The 17,753-nt window shown below is 43.6% G+C and overlaps 1 protein-coding gene across 3 annotated transcripts in view; it reads left to right on the top strand.

The window, feature by feature from the left end:
* Window positions 1–661: 661 nt before the first annotated feature.
* The window catches only part of SHROOM1 (shroom family member 1), a 39,723-nt gene continuing 22,631 nt past the window's right edge, over window positions 662–17,753 (top strand). For 2 of the 3 annotated variants that reach the window (XM_062002861.1, XM_062002859.1), the window contains exons 1-2: window positions 662–761; window positions 4,477–4,564. The gene's annotated coding sequence lies outside the window, so the exon portion shown is untranslated. The remainder of the gene's footprint in view (window positions 762–4,476; window positions 4,565–17,753) is intronic. The other variant, XM_062002860.1, reaches the window with a different exon arrangement.

Raw genomic sequence — 17,753 nt, 5'->3', positions numbered from 1 at the left:
TTTGTTTGCACATACTTTTTCTGTTACCTGCATTAGTGACACATGGCTTTCAGGTCAAATTTCAGAACACATTTAATTCATTCTGAGGGCTACCACTCTCAGAGTGGCTGTTGCCTTTTCCTCATGGCCTTCTGCCTTGTGTTGGGGGAATGATTCTCTCAGCTGATCTGGAAGCTGGATGGCCCCTCCCTGGCTGCACATACAGCATAAAGCTGTGAGGTAGGGTGGTCTGTGCTTTTTGTTGAGGGAGAAGGTGGGAAGTAGTGATGTGCTGCTTTGAGAGCATCTTACAATGACCTTCATTTAGGGATAATGTAAGGTTGTACAATATTGCAGTCAGGTCCATTTTAGGTTCTATGGGTATTTAGAAAGGTTAAGTGAAAAAATGTTAATGAGTAGGTAGAACTTAGCTGGGTTTCTTATTTGGGTTTTTTTTCCCCTCTCCTCTTCATAAACCTGCAGGCATGGTTGCCACAGGCATCTCCCTCCCCTCCTCCCTCTTTTTTTTTTCAGAAGGAAGAAAGGAAATATTTGGATCAACTGTTCTCAAACCTAGGAAGCTGGAGTCTTATACTGTCTATTCTTCCTGCCGTGGTGTGTTGGTATGGAAAGCTGAGTTTGCTTCTTATTACTTTCAGCTTTCTTGATGTGTCTTCCTGCCTGGAAAGCTCTTCTTCACAAGCTGGAGAGCAAAGGAAGCCGTGAAGAATGAAACTTGTGAAAATGAAGAGCTGCTGACGTTGCCTTGATCCTCACCTCAGGTAAGTTGCTGGATACCAGATAAGATTTTTCTGATTCAGAAATGTTTTTATTGCTCATGAACAAAACACTAGTTCTGCCCATTCTTGCAGCATCTCTGCTATAGGGTTCACTCGTGGCTGTAAGGTAGGAGCCAGGGAACTGTGTTTTTCATTTTGTTGGGAGTCTTGTTTGTTTTACACTACTATCAGATACGGTTAAAAGACATGTCCTTATGTGACCTTTAATGTGCTAAATTATCATTTATCTTCTTAAAATTCACAGAATCGTTTAGGTTGGAAAAGACCTTTAAGGTCATTGGGTCCAACAATTTACCTGGCACTGACATAGATTGCAGGAAAATAAATTCCAGAATGGTACTCTTTTCCAGTCTTTGCTCTTCATGGACATCTTCGTAGATGTGCGGCTGTGTGTTTAGGGTTGGATTCGATGATTTGGGGACCTTTTCCAGCCTAACCGATTGTATGATTCTGCCCGCGGGCTGCCCCGTGCCTCGAAGGCTCGGGCTGGCAGCGGGGTGACTCGTGGTGATCCCGGTGCCCCTCCCGCTCGCCGTGCCCGGGGCCACGAGCCGATGGGGCTCGGGGAAACGCCTCTCCCCGGCAACGCAGTTCGGGTTCGTGTCCCTGACCCCACCTCCGTGCCTCCCCCTGGGCCGGGCCCTGCCCGCTCCCTTCCCGGGCTACAAGTAGCTGCGGCGGCAGTGGGGCCGGGCAGAATGCGGTTCGTGTGCCGTGCCGTGCCGTGCCGTGCCGTGCCGTGCCGTGCCGTGCCGTGCCGTGCCGTGCCGTGCCGTGCCGTGCCGTGCCGTGCCGTGCGCCCAGGTAAAGCGGGGAAGGGGCCGGGGCTGAACTGGGCGGCTCTGCGGCGGCGGCCCGGGCTGCAGGGACTGGCGGGGCCGGCGGGGCACGGTGACACTGATTGGCCCTAATGAGCGTGACCCGAGGGGCGGGGGAGGCGGGGGGTGGGAGCGGAGGGAGGGCAGAGCCGCGGGAGTCGGGTCAGCCCGTGGGACGGTCGGAGCCCTCACAAAGCGGCGTGTTCGCGGGCTTCGCTGCCGCAAGTGCCGGGACAAGCGCGGGTGCCCCGCGCAGCGCAGCCGCGGCCGCTGTTGCCGGCAGCCACGGATGAAAGAGCGAGGGGGTTTGTTTGCGTTTCTGTGGTGCATCGCTTCTAATGGTATGTATGGCGTTAAGGCACGCTGCCAGAAAGCGAACTGTGGTCTGCTGAGAGCAGAAGAGTGTTCTACATGTTTTTATCCGGGTTTTTTTCAGTAGTAAAAAGTGTTCTTTCGTAGTTTAGCACGTGTGGAATTCGTCTACTGAAACAGTTTTGGTGGGTAACGACGCGGCTTGTTGATGCTGTCTTCAGCGGGAGGGATTTTAATCTTTCTATTCATTTGAGGATCTGAGCTACATAATTATTTCCTGCAAAAATCACAGGGGCAATTATTGCCTGGACCCTTCTTTTCCTGTTGTGCAGAGACCTGTTAATAGGATTCCTCTGTCAGAAAGAAAGGTCTCCGTAGCAGCATTTCATGTCAAGAATGAAGCAGTGTCAGGTAGAAACTGAATGTATTTCAATGAAGTGCATTCCAAAGAATGCCAGACTTAACTCTGAAGTGTTCGGTGTTTTGCAGAATATTTATGGGAAGTAGAAACATCTCCAAATGGCATGCACTGAAGTGTGAGAGCTAATGAGAAATTATTATAGTTAAACCTTGGAAAACAGTTCAGTCATGCACTTAGAAAATAGAAATCCAGCTTGAACAAATTGACTTGAAAGTATTTTCAAGTTTATGTGGGAGGGAATCACATCAGATTTTCCAGCCATTTGCAAGTGGTGAGAGAATATGCAAATATATTTATTTATGAACTTGTCAGATTTTTAGTGCACTTTTGGTACCGTCTCTTGCTTGGCCTTTATACAGTGCTAAGGTACAAGTCCAAACATGCCAAGGGCCAGGATCATACTAACAGGGCTCAGGCCTGCCAGGGTCCTACTGGTGGCAGATGCAGAGCAGGGCTAACTGTGGCAACAGGAAACCACATCCAGATGCCCAGTGAAAGACTCTGGAGGAGGTGACTGGAGAGGGGCTGGGACACGGGTGCTGAGCAGAGCTGCCTGGGCAGCCCTGTGCCCCGAGGGTGTCCCTGCCTGCTGCACAGCCCCAGCCCCATGCTTGGCTCAGAGCTGAGGGATGAATGACTGTAGCTGTACATGCCACCAGGTGCTTGGTCCTTTCAATGGCAACACACTCATTTCCTCATTCCAAATTTTCTACAGGTTTTCATTTGAGAATTTGCATTCTGGTTGTTTGCTTTGCCTGGAATTTTGGGGAAATGAGGGCAAAATTAATCCTATATTTCTAGGAAGAAGCTTAAAGAAAAATGAAGTGATGTCTTGCCTATTTTCAGTACTTCTGACCTGTCACTGAACAACTTTGTTTCCCACGCTTTGGAGAAGGGAACTAAATCTTGTTTTGCATGAATTTACATTAGGGATGTGGGGTTTTTTTTGTTCTCTCTGAAAATCTTTCCAAGTCTGGCCAATTAATAAGTCTCTGAAAAAATGCACATGCCTTGAATTTTAGTAACTGAAATGTTTGAAGATTCTGTCCTCAACACACCGGAATCTCCAAGAGTGGGGCAGACCCTCTGCCAGTCCCAAAGCCTAAATGAAGATGCTGCCTCTGACCTGTAGCTTCAGATGATAAACCAGATTGTCACCATTGTGGCTGGCTCTAGTTGGCCTTGGGCAGTTTGGAGCTAAGAGCCGGCTTTGGCTGTGACTGATATGGTGACTTGGCAGTGACCATCTCCCTGTACTGGGCACGGGTGAGGCCACACCTCTAGTGCTGTGTTCATTGTTGGGCCCCTCACTACAAGAGGGACACTGAGAGTCGGGAGCGTGTCCAGAGACCATCAATGGAGCTGGGGAAGGGGCTGGAGCACAAATGCTGTGAGGAACAGTGGAGGGACGTCAGGGTGTTTCGTCTGGAGAAAAGGAGGGTGAAGGGAGACCTTCTTGCTTTTGCAATAACCTTCTTGCAATAACCACTCTGACCGGTGGTTATGTGTGGAGGTGAGGGTTGGTCTCTTCTCCCAAGTAAAAAGTGAGAGGACAAGAGAAAATGGCCTCAGGTTGCACCAAAGGAGGTTTAGATTGGAGATTAGGAAATATTTCTTTGCCAAAAGGCTTGTCCACTCCTGGCACAGGCTGCCCAGAAATGTGGTGGAGTCCCTATCCTTACTGGGATTCCAAAGCCCTGTGGCTGAGTTGCTGAGGGACACGGTTTAGTGATGGCTGTGGCAGAGCTGGGTTAATGGTTGGCCTCGAGGAGCTTAAAGGTCTTTTCCAACCTAAATGATTCTATGATTCTATGACACAGAAGTGGAACAAGAGTTTTGGCAATCTTCTTTTAACATAATTTCATAAAGATACAAGTTTAATACAGACTGAAGGAAAAGCAAAGGGCAGAGGGGAAAAAACCTAATAATAGTTCTTTGGTTTTAATGTTTTCCTAATCTTAGTTATTAAAATGAAGTTTTAATTTCTGTAGAAGATATTTGCAAAGGAAAAACTGTGTTAGAAATATCATTGATGTCAAATTTGAATATGTCTCGTAAACTTTATTCTTTGAAAAATTGTCTCTAATTTCTCTTACCTGACTTTTCATCTTCTTGCTATTGTGATACCAGCCCACTGTTTCTGCAGGTATCATGCAGAATATTCTGGAGATCTGGATTTCTACTGCTTGTGCTGGATTGCTGGTCAAGTGCAAAGCACTCCTGATGTTAGTGCGGTGAGCTGATTCCAGTAGCAGTGTGATCCTCAACTACAGTGCTCTGCATTCCCTGCTCACTACCCTGCTCCATTTTAGCAGAGCTTTCTGCCCTTTTCTTTTTGTGTACCATTTGCACACTCAAACAAGACAGGGCAAATGTAAACTGTGTTTAAACAAAGGATTTATTTATATCAAGACTATGCAAAAGATAATTGCTTTGGATATTTCCTGCTCATTTATTTGGGTCTGATTTTTTAGGTCTGATTCAAAGAGTAAAATCAGTATAAAGGTGCCATTTACTTCAATGGGCCTTGCCAAAAAAAAAAATGCCCAAACATTTAAAAGGATAGCCACAGAACTTAACATTACATCAAATTATGTACATCTTAAAGAGTGAATAAATGTACTGAAATATTCCATAAGTAATCCAACAAGCACATTTTCTGGTGACCTGTAAGTTCCTTCACTGTCAGTAGGGTGGTGGCTTTACGGCTCAAATGTCTGACAGTGTGACCTGAAGTGAAATCTGTTACACCAGTGCTGAGGGTGATGCTCACACTGATTCAGGGGGACTCCCGTTCCTGTGGTTGTGCAGCGCACATCGAGCCAGAATGGGGGCCATACGTTTAGAAAGTTATGCCCAAATACAGCCCTGCGTGTCGTCAGGAGTGACCCAGAATGTGCACCTTTTCTCTCCCTGCATGCATGGATGTGGCCTGTATGTCTCAGAAGGAGATTTAGAATTTTTTTGTATGCAAATTATCAGAGTGCCTGTACTTGCTCTCGTGGATACACATCGTTCTACACACACAAGCACAGCCTGCCTTCCTGGCACAGCCACACGCAGTGCAGGGGAGCGCTGGGGGCGGGGTGAAACAGCCTTTTGCTGTCCTCAGAGGTTTCTCACATCTCATCTGGAAATATAGAATCTTTAGTAATGACAGAAGGTGGTCCAAGAAGGAATACTTTCAAACTGCTGTATAGGAATATCTAAAGTGTTTGATCTTGGAGAATCTTTGTACAGTGGATAAAGTGGAGAAAATGTGCAAAGTGAATGAATGTAAATACTCAAATGAACTGATTATAGGCAACTGTCAATTAACAGACTGTTTAAAAACCTGGACTTGTCAACAATAGACAAGGTCAAATTGAAGCTAAACCAGCGAGATGCTGCCTTCCTCTGTATTCTTTCCAGCTTGCCCTCTTCTGACAGGCATTTTATTTGGCTTTTTTCCTTTTCTTTTTTGATGTGACCAGCCTCCATCAGCCTTCTGAGATAAACAGTAAGACTCCTGAGGATGCTTTAACCAGGCCCTTAAGTATCCTGGAGTGCAGTGTCAGACTTGGATAACTGGAGGGCCTGTAATGTATTCTCCTTTCTACCCTATACGTTCCCTGTTCCAGGGTGAGCTCTTATACTCTGGTGATAGTTTTTAGTAATGACAAGAAATCCAGCAAATTTTTGGCATTTTTGAACAAAGACTCTAGCCTACTTACCAAGACTACTCATCCTTCTCACTGAGTCAAGAATACTTATTATTATTTACTTGTTTTTATTATTTAATTTTATTATTTATTTTGTATCTTGGGCTTTAAGATATTGTCCATTTCTCTTTTTGCCTGAGCAGCCCCTGTTTTCCTGCTTGCTCTTCCTGTGCCTGCCTGCCTAGGCTGTAACTCCTCCTTGTCACTCTGACTTCCAAGCCCAGAGCTCTATGCCAAACAAGTCTAAACTCTACTAGTTTCCCATCTGAAATTTGTCTTCCTCTTCAACCAGTTCCAACTCAGCATTTCTGGGTTTTGCAATTTATTTTTTTTTAGTGCTCCCCAATTAATTTGCTTTACTGGTTGCTATTTTAAGCCTCCTTGCTAGAACAACCTTACCCACCATTTCCCCTCTGGCCTACTAGCCCAGCCTCAACACACTTTTCCTCTACTGTATTCCACCTGATTCTAACTCTTTGCTGAATTTGGTGCTTCCTTGCTGCCCCAGTTATGATCCAGACAGCACAGAAAGGAGAGCACAGGGGAAGATGCTCTGGTTTCACTAGCTGTGGGTGATACTCGGCTTCCCAAAGAAATTCCAAGAATAGCCTTGTAAGCCTTGACTGGATGGAAGTTTTAATACATCAAGTTTCTACAGAATTTTTGCTAAGTGGTTGTTCAGGGCTTTCAATTCACTCCCAAATTTAGATTACTTTGATTTCACAGATATACCAAAACCAAGTACTTGGTGCAATAGCTGTTCCTTGGCAGTGTTTTGGTCTGAACTGCAAAGGACAAGAGCTATTGTTTCATAAAGGACTGTCAGATTATTATTTTGTTAACCTTGAAGACAATGTATCGTCCTGGGTCTTGGTCTTAAACAGTTGGAACACTTCACCTGACAGTTTGGAAAAAGAACACCCAAACCCCATGAATGTGTCTCCAGCTGGAATATTCCAGTCAAATGGATAAACATTTGTCATAATAAGTCTGTAGAGCAGGAACCATGAAGCAGTGCTGATAACCACCAGACATTTCCAGAATACACAAACCTACTTTTCATCCTGAGTGAGAGATCACATCTCTTCAGCGATTTATTCTTGGTGCAGCATTCTGTGCATAGATCTATGTAAGATGATTGCTTGGATCATAGACTTTTCTGCACCTGTCCCTGTTACTATATAGGCTTCTAGCTTTGAGAACAGGGAAGGAATATGATAAGGATTTCAAAAAAGTACCTTCTTGCTATTCATCTGTCCAGGAGGAATTATTTATTGGGCTGTCTACTGAGCCTGTATCTAGTAAAATTTCAGTCCTAGTTTGAAGCAAATGTTTCTTGTTAATTATTTTTTTATTATAAAAATCAGCAAAGTTGTTGATGTGTGGGTTTTTTTCAGAGAAAAAATTACTCCTATAAAGTTACGAAAGAGTATTTATTTTTAAATTTTCAACAAACTTTCCATGAGTTGTAAAACAAATGGTTTAGATCATAAACATGCTCTTTGAGCTGAGTTTTGTAATAGCCTTAGAGCCTGTAAAATGTAAAGGTGTGACCCAAGGATTTGTCGTACTTCTGTGACTAATCACCACAAAGCTAATCTCTAGATTCTTAGTCTTCTGTCTTTTAAAGGGTCACATCATGTTACATGTTTATTGGTAAAGTTAAATTTTCTGCTATCTAAAATATCATGAGCCATTTTTACAGGACCATTTGTAGAAGGGTCAAGAATGGCTTCACTTGCTATTACATATTGCAGAAATCCAAGCATTACCACTGTAATGCTTCTAGTGTTATACTGACACTATCACGTTTGTCCTGAGACATGACCAGTTTCAGTCTCAGTTCTCCGAACTGCCTTGTTCAGCTCTTCACCCAGTCCAGCCTTTTAAGGGAACAATATTCACAGTACCGCAAGGTCTGATTTAGGAGATTTACACGGGTAAATTTACACAGAGTATTAGATTTAGGAGATTTACACAGAGTGTGCTGCCCACCCTGCTTCAGCAGGCTCCAAACAGCAGTGATGTGACACCCCAGGATCTTGGAGAGATGGAATTCTCTGCTCCCTCTGATGCTACCCATGGCTCTCGAGCACTAACAGCTTGGCTTGTGGCAGGAGCATTTGCTTCATCAGGGCTGAAGGGAGGTCATCTGTGCTGATCCTCCATGACAGCCATACGCCTATGTTCCACATTGCTGAGGGATTTATACATCCAAGGGTTCTTCCAGCTTAAGATCAGATGTACTCCTATGATTTGTATTTTTGTCTGATCCAGGCATAGCAGGGTCTTTCTGTTTGTGGCAAGTGTGAGGTTTGCACCTGTCCCTGCCTCCTTCTGTTTATTGCTTTACCTGTCCCTGCTGCTGAAGCCCATTTGGAGAGGAAGCTCTAAGACAGTTTAATTGTAAGATGATAGGGGTAAGAGTACCGTCCTTACAGTGCTGCTTTAGCTATCTCCAGCACTGCTAGGAGACCCACCCTAGGAAGTGTCCCGCTTTCAGGTGTGCTTTGCAGCCCTTGACAGCTTATATGCTATCTGGTGATACTGCTGGCCATGTCCACAGTTTGGTGATAAAATGAAATGTTTAATTTTGGGGGGGATTGGAGTGTTTTGACACAAAACAAAAACTTGTCCTTTTGAGTTTTTTTGAGGCAAGATGAAAAAGTAATTTTGATATGAACTGAAGCAATTCTTACTTAACTGATTCTGTCCTCAAAGTGAAAATAGCTACGAGGGGACAGTGCCAGAAAAAGCCCTTCCTGGCAGATGTCAGCTGGCAAGGTTCATTTCTCTGATGCTTCTACCAGAGTAAAAGTTTGAGTTTCCAGTCCCGATTTCATGAGAATTCCCTGGAAACCCTTGACTGAAAGAAGTTGTTTAGCTGGACAGTGTGACTCTGGAAGCACATCTATTCCTCAGGAAGCTCAGCTACTGTTACTGCCATGTGGTGTTTTCCAGCAAGGGCTGAGGACCCCTACATATGAGATACAGAGCCATAACCAAGCTTAGAATTACATGGGTGACAGTGATTCTGGGACCCATCAGTCATTCCCTGCCGTTCTTTCACACCAACTGCTCTCTGTTTCCCCATGGCAGATCTCATGCACTAATGTAGAGGTCACAGTTAAATCCATATTAAGGCCCATGATAAGCAGCATGGGTTTTAGAATTGCTTCTGAGGCATTTCAGTGGCATTTCAGAAGGGTGAGTAGAACATCATTTAACTTACTAATGGAATATAGGCTTGCATGGGTCTCTTGGGCTTAAGGATCTGAGACCATAACCTGAACCTCAAAAAATGCACCCACAAAGCTTGCCTGGTGCAGGATTACCTGGCACAGGAAACCTGGTCTAGTCAATGGAGCAGGGAATTGGACAGTAGACTTATTCTCTTTCTGCTTTTGCCATTAACTTATTGCATGAATGTGGCTAAATTGCTGCATAGCCTCAAATCTGTCCAGTGAATAGCTTCCATCAGCTCTATGTCTCAAAAGTGTTGAGTTTAAAGCATGATTTCTTCTATATATTGTAAGTAATTTTGCCTAAGTTACATAAAACAGACTGGTAAAACCAGAAGGATTTGCTGATATTAAATAAAAAAGAAACCCTTTCCAAGTTTATAGGGTTTGTTAGTGAATTGTTGGTCATTAGATGAAGCTAATAGAATTTCATGTTGTGTACCTAGGAAAATTGCTTCTTTTAATATATAAAACCAGATTTTAAAAGCAGAATTCAATTGCAGCATCTTGTATATCCAAATACAGGAATTTCCGGAAAAGACAGCTTCTGTGCTTCCTGTTTTCTGTTAATAACTTCTTGCAACTTTAGCACATAAACAACACCTTGAAACTTGTTGCTGGGGTTTTTTTCTGTAGTGAAAACTCTTACAAAAGCTTTTGTGAAATTTCCATTGTGCACAGCTTGCAGAATAAGGTCCTGAATAGCAGAAATGGTTCATAGAAAAGAAAATGTATGCTCTTTAAAGTATTAATCTCAAATGTAAAAAGGCTTTTTATGTTATTCTGCTGTTCCAGTGCCTGTTCAGTGAAACTTAGAATTTAAATGATTAACTGGCATTTCCAGACTGCTGGCCAAACGAATGGTTAGCAATGTGAAGCTGTGTGATTAGTGAGCCAGGTTTGCTTGGAGACCTCTGAAACTCTTTTTAGTGTTTAATTATTAGAATAATACCGCTTTCACTTGTGAAAATGTGTATGCTCAAGTTGCGTTGTGAGACAGACTGGTTTTTATTCAAGAGGTGTTAGTTCAGATCCTGCTGGTTTTATACATTTATAAGCTTCACTGCAGTAAACAAAAGCATATAAGAAATTCTTGTTATAGTCATTACTCTGAATGGAACTGTACTTAATGCCCAGATCTTCATGTTCTGTGACGCTGTGTAATTTTTGCATGAAAAAAAGCACACTGCTGGACCAAGGTGCAGGCAGAGCCCGGGGCTTCCTTTGCTGTCCTTTGGTTTATGGCAGAGCTACCCCACTCTGTATCTGGAACTTAATCGGGTAATGCTCCTTTTCTTCATGACATCTAATGGCTACATTATTTATTTAGCCTCCCCGTGACAAAGACAGCATTGTACTCGAGTGTTGTGAGAGAAAGCAGAGAGCCTGCTGCTGCCTTTGCCGTGTAACTGGATCGACATGCCACCAGAAGCCCTCGTTAGTTATTTATTTTTCTAAGTGCAGAGAAAGGAGCACATACCTGATGACAAAAGCAGGCAGCAGCTGGCATCTCAGCTTGTCAGCTGGACCCCCTTCCCAGGGGAACCATAATGTCCCTCTCTTCTTACTTCTCTCACATTTTACAACACTTTAAAGATAAACAACTAGATCACCTCGGGAGCTGTTTACTGGCATCCTGCACTGCTCTTTGATTCTTAGATACAAGTGAGATTCCTGAACAAATTTTTTAAATGTAGCCAAGAGTCTCGTTTAAATTCTAGTTTTATAGTTCGCTGTGAAGAAAGAAAATGTACAGCTTTGGATGAGTGACACATTGCTGAAACAGAGTGTGTAATGTCTCTTCCGACTGCCTTTTCATTTAGCTAATATGAAGAAAGAGTTTTGCCATAGATTGGAGTGGAGTCGGTATCAGACTCCAGGCAGGTATTTGGTGAGGCTGTGTTTGCTGGTCAAGTGCTGGATATACAGTTGTGTCTCAGGCCCCACACCACTGCAGGCCTGCCCTCTGCCATTAGCTCAGGTGATCACAAGCTGGAGGGGTAGGCCCTCATGGTTTTTGTGTTTCACACCCAGACTCCGTTTCACATTGGAGGAAGCCTGGGGCAGCACTAACGCTGTGAGCATGAAGTGGTGTGGGATGGGTTTCTGTGTGAAAGCACAAGCTGCTGGAATGGCTTGGTGCTGTGGGAACATGGCCATCCTGCCTGGCAACGTGCTCTGTTCCTCTTCTCGCCCATGGTATCAACTCAACATTCACCCAATTCCTCAATAAACCAAGAGAACACTAAATAAAAGCCCTGAACAGCTTCTGCCAAGTAGAAAACTGAATCAACTCAGTAGAGTCCAACAACCACTAGAGCTGCCTCAAAGCTGGAGTTGGGGATGGGAAAGAAGGAACCAGGAAGAGAAGACAATTGCTCCCCTTCCAGCAGCAACATTAATTCCGCTGCATTTCCATCTAAATAGTTTTAGCAGATTCTGCTCTGAGGCCCAGGGATCACTGGTAATCTATGAGCCATACCAAATGAAGTTCAGCTGGTTTGAGAAACAATATGAACCAGTGAAACTAAACTCACTTATCCAGGCTAGTATAGTCTGCTTCAGAAACTTAGATGTCCCTGTGATGTGTGATGGTATTCTCTAAAGATTTTTCTGTGGGTGTAAAGAGCTCAGACACTGGTGGTATACTATTTAATTGTGCTTGCAGTGTGGCCTCAGCTGGAAACCTTGTTTCGCTAACTATTGGTTTACTTTTTTAATGAGGCTTTCAGATATGATTTGATTGTTCTCAGCTAAAGATCTACTGATATGTATTTTACCAGGGACAAATCCTGTAACCTTACTCAGTCAAAACTCCCAGGGAAGATCTCCATGACTTAAGCGTTGCTGTGCTGTTTGGCAGCAATGACAATTTAAGGTAATTCTTGGCATCTGTGCTCTCCCAGCACACAGCTGCTTGCTCCTGCTGCACATTGCAGCAGAAAACCTGACTCTCTGGAACTTCTGATAGTGCTGTGAATTGGGAAACTGGCCTTGAAAGGAGCATGAGCAAAGGAAACTTCTGTAGGTTGCTTTGGCTGCAGGACAGTTTGTGTCAAGTCAGGGACTGAAGGAACACAGGGACCTGTCTTTGGTCCATGGTACATCAATATAACTTATAGTATTGGCTTTCTGTTACCTTTCTTATATAAACTATTACCAAACAGTTACCTAAATAATAGTAAATACTAAGAGGTAATGATTATGTTTGCAGTAATGTCATGCAGAAGGATTAAGTCTTGTAGGAATTTTTGTGTTCTAGTGAAGATAATGTGTCTGTAATAATACTGGTGTAGTCCGCTGCCCTGCTAGCTAGTTTGGTTACTAGGTAAAGCAGCCACATCTGTGAAGTTTGTGATTGATGAGATCTCTCAGGGATATTATTTTGTTTATTAGGCTGCTGTTATGTGGAAAGTTTTGATAGGTAAAACCCAGGATTTTTATTTCTATTTTATATCTATGCCACCATTGACCTACTTTTTGAAGCCTGTAACAGTGAGCAGCCATCTGTATCCCAGCTGCTGCCAACTAATGAAAATAACATTGAAAGCTAATAGCTCACTGGGTGATTAGAGGTTTTTGTGGGCAGCATTTGCTGCTTGTGTAGCATCCTCCTTTGGATTTCACTTTCCAACACCTAGTAAAAAAGCCTGGGAAGGCAGCTGTGCTGGAATCAGCAGTGTGGGGTGAGGGGGCTCCCATCAGCCCTGCCCATGGATCCTCACCTGTGTGACGTGGCTGAGGAAGCACCCAGGTAGCTGTAGTTTTCACTTTGTCCTGCCACCCTAAGGGGCCCACCTTCATAACCAGTAACCATGTGGTGAATTTGAGGCTGTATAAATAAAGACTGGCAGAGCCATGAGAAAGTATTTAAAATGTTATGCTTATCTGATACCCCTGCAGTCCATCAGTGTGTTTGCGATGTTGGTACTGTATAGACAATACTGACAGGGTGGTGGCAGCACAGGAGATGCAGGTGAGCTGTGAACAGGTACCGCCCTTGGTGAGTGTTGTTGATGGAAGATGTTTTTCCACATTTTTATACAGAGCTTATCTTCTGGAGCTGCACACAAGTGCAGAACACATTCTGGTGATCTACAGACTAAGCAGGAGATCTGTAAAGCAGCATTAAGAGGCAACTTTTGGCCTGTTATCCTAGTTACAGCTTTTCTACTTCAAAGCAATTTAGTGCAGTGACTGTGGCAGGAGTGAAAGCCATACTGATGGCAGCCACTAACACCTTTATCATGAATTTTATGAGACTTATGCATCTCTGAAAGCACTAGCTGTAGAAATTTGAGGATTCCCTGAAAGTCTTAGCTCTCATTTAAGAAATCAGTTAAGTATCAGTATTTCTGAGTTTGGAAACATGATATAAGCACTCTCTAAACATGTAGGAAGCCAAAGACAGATAAAATGAGCCTCTGCTCTGTTGTTTTTACAAAATCCTTTGATTGTTTTTCCTCTTGACTCTGTTTGTTATTGTTACGGTGTAAGTTTTTGGATAACAAACCTAAGTATGCTTTTAAATCTCCTGAGAATGCTTTAGTTACTTCCCTGTTGATGAATGAATGGCTGGTGTGCTTGTGCCTGACACCATATTCTCTTAATTGTAATGTATTGCAGTAGTGTTAATTGTCAACAGCAGCTGTAAGTTCTCTCTTTTGAGGTGTCTCCATCACATCTGATTCAATTGTTATTAGCCATTGAGCATATTATGACATTTAAGTTGGGGAGGGCTGTGGTTAACCCTTATCTCTCAGGAGTGTCTTCTTGCTGTCCCTCCTGAGCTGCTCTGCTATTGAAGGTTGAATCTGAGGCAGTTATTCATCCCAAATCAACAGCACTTCATACAAAGGCAGTGAGAAGGTTTAGTTGTTAGTAGTTGTAAAACATGGACTTCCTGTGGCCATTGGGGTTCTAAAGGAGCTGTGGCTCTGCTCCCATTCTCTGTGCCCAGGGGTTCTCCTACCGGTGAACGTGGCTGTGCAGTTCCCCCAGCTGCAGCCACAGCCCACCTGGGAGCAGTTTGCCTTGTGAGATACATAGTGGGAGAGCTGCAGACCATACGTAACGTTTAATAACTTCTTTACAAGGCAGGTGATTTATAATTCAGGAGGAGCATTTGGAGGCATATGATTTATATTTTGAAATAACTTTAGTGAACGCTGTTACTGTATGCATAGTACTGTGTATTATTACAGGTTACTAGTGAATTTCTGCTGATTTAGAGCTCCATGTTACATGAGTCTGTGCTGACAGGGCCATTTTCCTGAGGCCTTGTGCTGTTTTGCTGTCTGAAGTGGCTGGCTGTTGCTGACTCTTCACCACACAGAAGCTTTCAGCACCTTCAGGTTGAGAGGGTAGTTGTGTTTATCTCTTGGGAATCTCACACTTTTAATGGATTTATCCTGCACAATATGGCAAGATAGCATTGTTTAGCTCTACTTGCTGTGCAATAGACACTTCATTTAAAGACCTGTGAACTTCTGTGCAATTCTTGCCCAGGAGACAGAAGTCAGGCACTGTGTATCTGGAAAAGTCTGGCCGCTATCTCAATTCTGATGTGTTCAAATGTCTTTGAAAAAAATCTCGTCCTAATATAAGGGCCAAACATTACAAAGATATGTGGCAAATCCTGGTGCTGAACCAGAGTTTCCAAAGTTAATAGCCTTTGCTGCTGAGTTCAGCTGTCCCTGCTGTGCCTGGGAGAACCAGGAGTCAGTGCATTAACCCTCAGAGTCAGAGGGTGGAAAATGACTTTGGTTTTCTGTATTTTCCTATGTGGTGTGTTTGAACCTGTATTATTCATGTAGAACAAAGGTCAAATTCATCTGCAGTGCTTTAACGGAGCAATTACCTCTGACATGCCTACACAAAACTTCTGTTACAAAAGAAATGCACAAAATCTGCTGCACAGGGAAGGCATGGCAGGTGTCACCAGCTCTGTCCCCAAACAAGAGCTTTGCTTATGACCTGGCAGGAGGAGTTGCTTAGGTTTGTCTTTTTCCTTCCAAGCTGCTGTTGTCCAGGAGCAAAATTTTTTTCTTCTAATCTCTTGGACTGTTGGAAACAGTGCCCTCACCTTCTGTTGCAGAACACTGGACTCAATCAGATACCAAGGCACTGCTTTGTGAAAACAGGATTTAATGCAATGACTAAACACAGATAGTTACTGAGTAACTTCCCGGGAGCCCCTCACTATACTCCAAGAGTTACTGATCACGTTATGTGCTGCTGGAAAAAAAAAAAGTCAGGCTTAGAGATGGCCTGTTTGTGTACAGGGTTTTGAAGAGGAGCCTGGATGTTTGCTTGCAGAAAAACCTCAGATGAGTTAAATGACTCATCAGTAAGCTGTATTTTAGAGGCTTCTGTGTTTTCCTCCTGTACAGGGGATGAGAAGTTGAGATTTTCCCCAACAGAATGATCCCTGTACTCTACTGTGCAGTAAACCAGGAATGGGTTCTAAACTCTGTGGTGGTTTCAGCACTGTCTGGCTGGAGAGTGTGGTGAAGCCAGGCAAAAAACCCAAAGGCTGAATCTGTGTCCCCCTGGAGAATAGTCTTCTTGCCACTACTTAAAAATTGAACATAGCCATAAGCAAGTGGATTATTTTTGTAGGAAGAGTGGAAGGGATCCCCAGTTTTGTCTTGATAGAAACAAGAACAATTCAAGAGAGCTATTGCCTGCCTGATGTTATCCAGTTAGCAGCTTAGTTTGAGGGGAAAAAATAGTGGCATAAAATCAGCTTATTTCATAAGCCCATCTGGAAACTAGCAGGAATTCATCTCACTAGATAAAGACATTATAAAATGTAGTATCAGGCACCATCACATAGATTTGGAGGCAGAAAGGAATTTATTGCAGAGGCTTGAGTGGATTCAGAGTTGTAAAAATGGATGAAATCCTTAATCTGGGTGCCTTCTGTGCTTTTTTATGAACAAAACAGTTAAAAACCCAATGCCAACAACAACAAAACCTAAAAAACCTGCAGCATATGAAACATAGCTTCAGTGTTTCCTTGAACTGTATCAATTTTTATTATACAACTCTCTTTTCTCTCCCCCCTCTAAACCTAGTACATATTTTTAAAAGACAATCAAATCCAACTACCTTGTTGGATTAAATCTAACTACTTTTAGTTAGACTTAATTAACCTTTGTCTAGTAGTGTTTCTCAGCTGCCTCAGAGCAAGGGCTCCTGACCAGTGCACTCTGACCCTGGGCAGGGGATGGAGAAGGACAAGATGTGGTACAGTGAAGGATGTTCTGGTGATGCTGTCCAGGTGGGGTGCCCAGGATGAGGGGAGTATGTTGGGTCCTGAGGCAGTAAGTGCCTATCTGCTCTTCCTGCTGTGGCCTCAGCAGCATCTTCATGGAAGTTTTCAGTTCTGCCCATGCAGGAGTCATGGCCACTGCCCAGCAGCTCTGGGAGAAAAAAATCAGCATTGTTAATAATTGACCGGTGAGATAATAAAGTAACCAGGCTCGCTGTTTGCTTTTCTTCTTTTTCCACTGCCACTGTAATGCACAACAGAATGTAATAAACCGAAGGGCAGTGTCCACCGGTGAGGCAGAAAGCGGCTGTACATACAGTCACCTGTGCCTCTTCAGTGCCCGTGCTGTGCGTGGAGCTGCCCGCGGCCTCTCAGGCATCTCGGCCGTGTGGTGGGACAGGTGAGACTGGGGAAATCACCTCTGAGGTGGTGTGAGTTGCACTGGAAACACTTCAGATTCTGGTGGTTGCAATTTCTCTTTCACTGTCTTTGAGATCTTTTGCTGGAACAGGGTTCTAAAGCCTTAGCCTTTGTTTTATAAAGAGGATACTGGAGGTAGAAAATTTGTGCTGGCTATACTTAGATTGAACATGCCTTCAGATCTCTAGAGGTAACTAAGCCAAACGTAATTTCAGTGTGTGTATCTGTTTTAAATGCCTGCATCTGGTACACACTATCTCTCTAATTCAACAATATACCTATCTGTATATTTGCTTTATGCAAGAAAAGAAAGAAAATAACATCCTGTTTACTGTGTTGCTTGTATCTTGTTTGCTGTTAATCTGGTAGGAACAGTGATTTGGTCATCTGTGGTCTATGTAACTGCTTCTTAATCTCTGGATATGTGTTTGGGGAGGGACGGAGGTTCAGTGACACCCTGACTACAGACCTTTGAGGGTCCTTGGACCTTGCAGGGTTTAGTGCAGAGTTTGTAGGATGTTACATGGTTTGAATGCTTCCAGTTGCACCTGGCCATGCCTGTGAGTGCTTGTGGGCATTGTGACAGCAGTTCACATGCAGTTTACGAGGTCTCTGCAGAGCCCCGTAGGTAGAGCTGCCGGTCACACAGCAGAAAGGTGATTAAAGAACATATTGCAAGTCCACGCCCAGGCACATGCATGAGCTGGCAAAAGTGTCAGAAGAAGAAAGTGTAACACTGGGAAATGGAGGTGTCAGGGTGTTATGGTTTTTATTGATCTTTTCA

Source organism: Colius striatus, chromosome 9 (assembly GCF_028858725.1).
Source record: "Colius striatus isolate bColStr4 chromosome 9, bColStr4.1.hap1, whole genome shotgun sequence".
NCBI classification, from domain to species: domain Eukaryota; kingdom Metazoa; phylum Chordata; class Aves; order Coliiformes; family Coliidae; genus Colius; species Colius striatus.
This window is presented reverse-complemented; position numbering and strand designations above follow the sequence as displayed.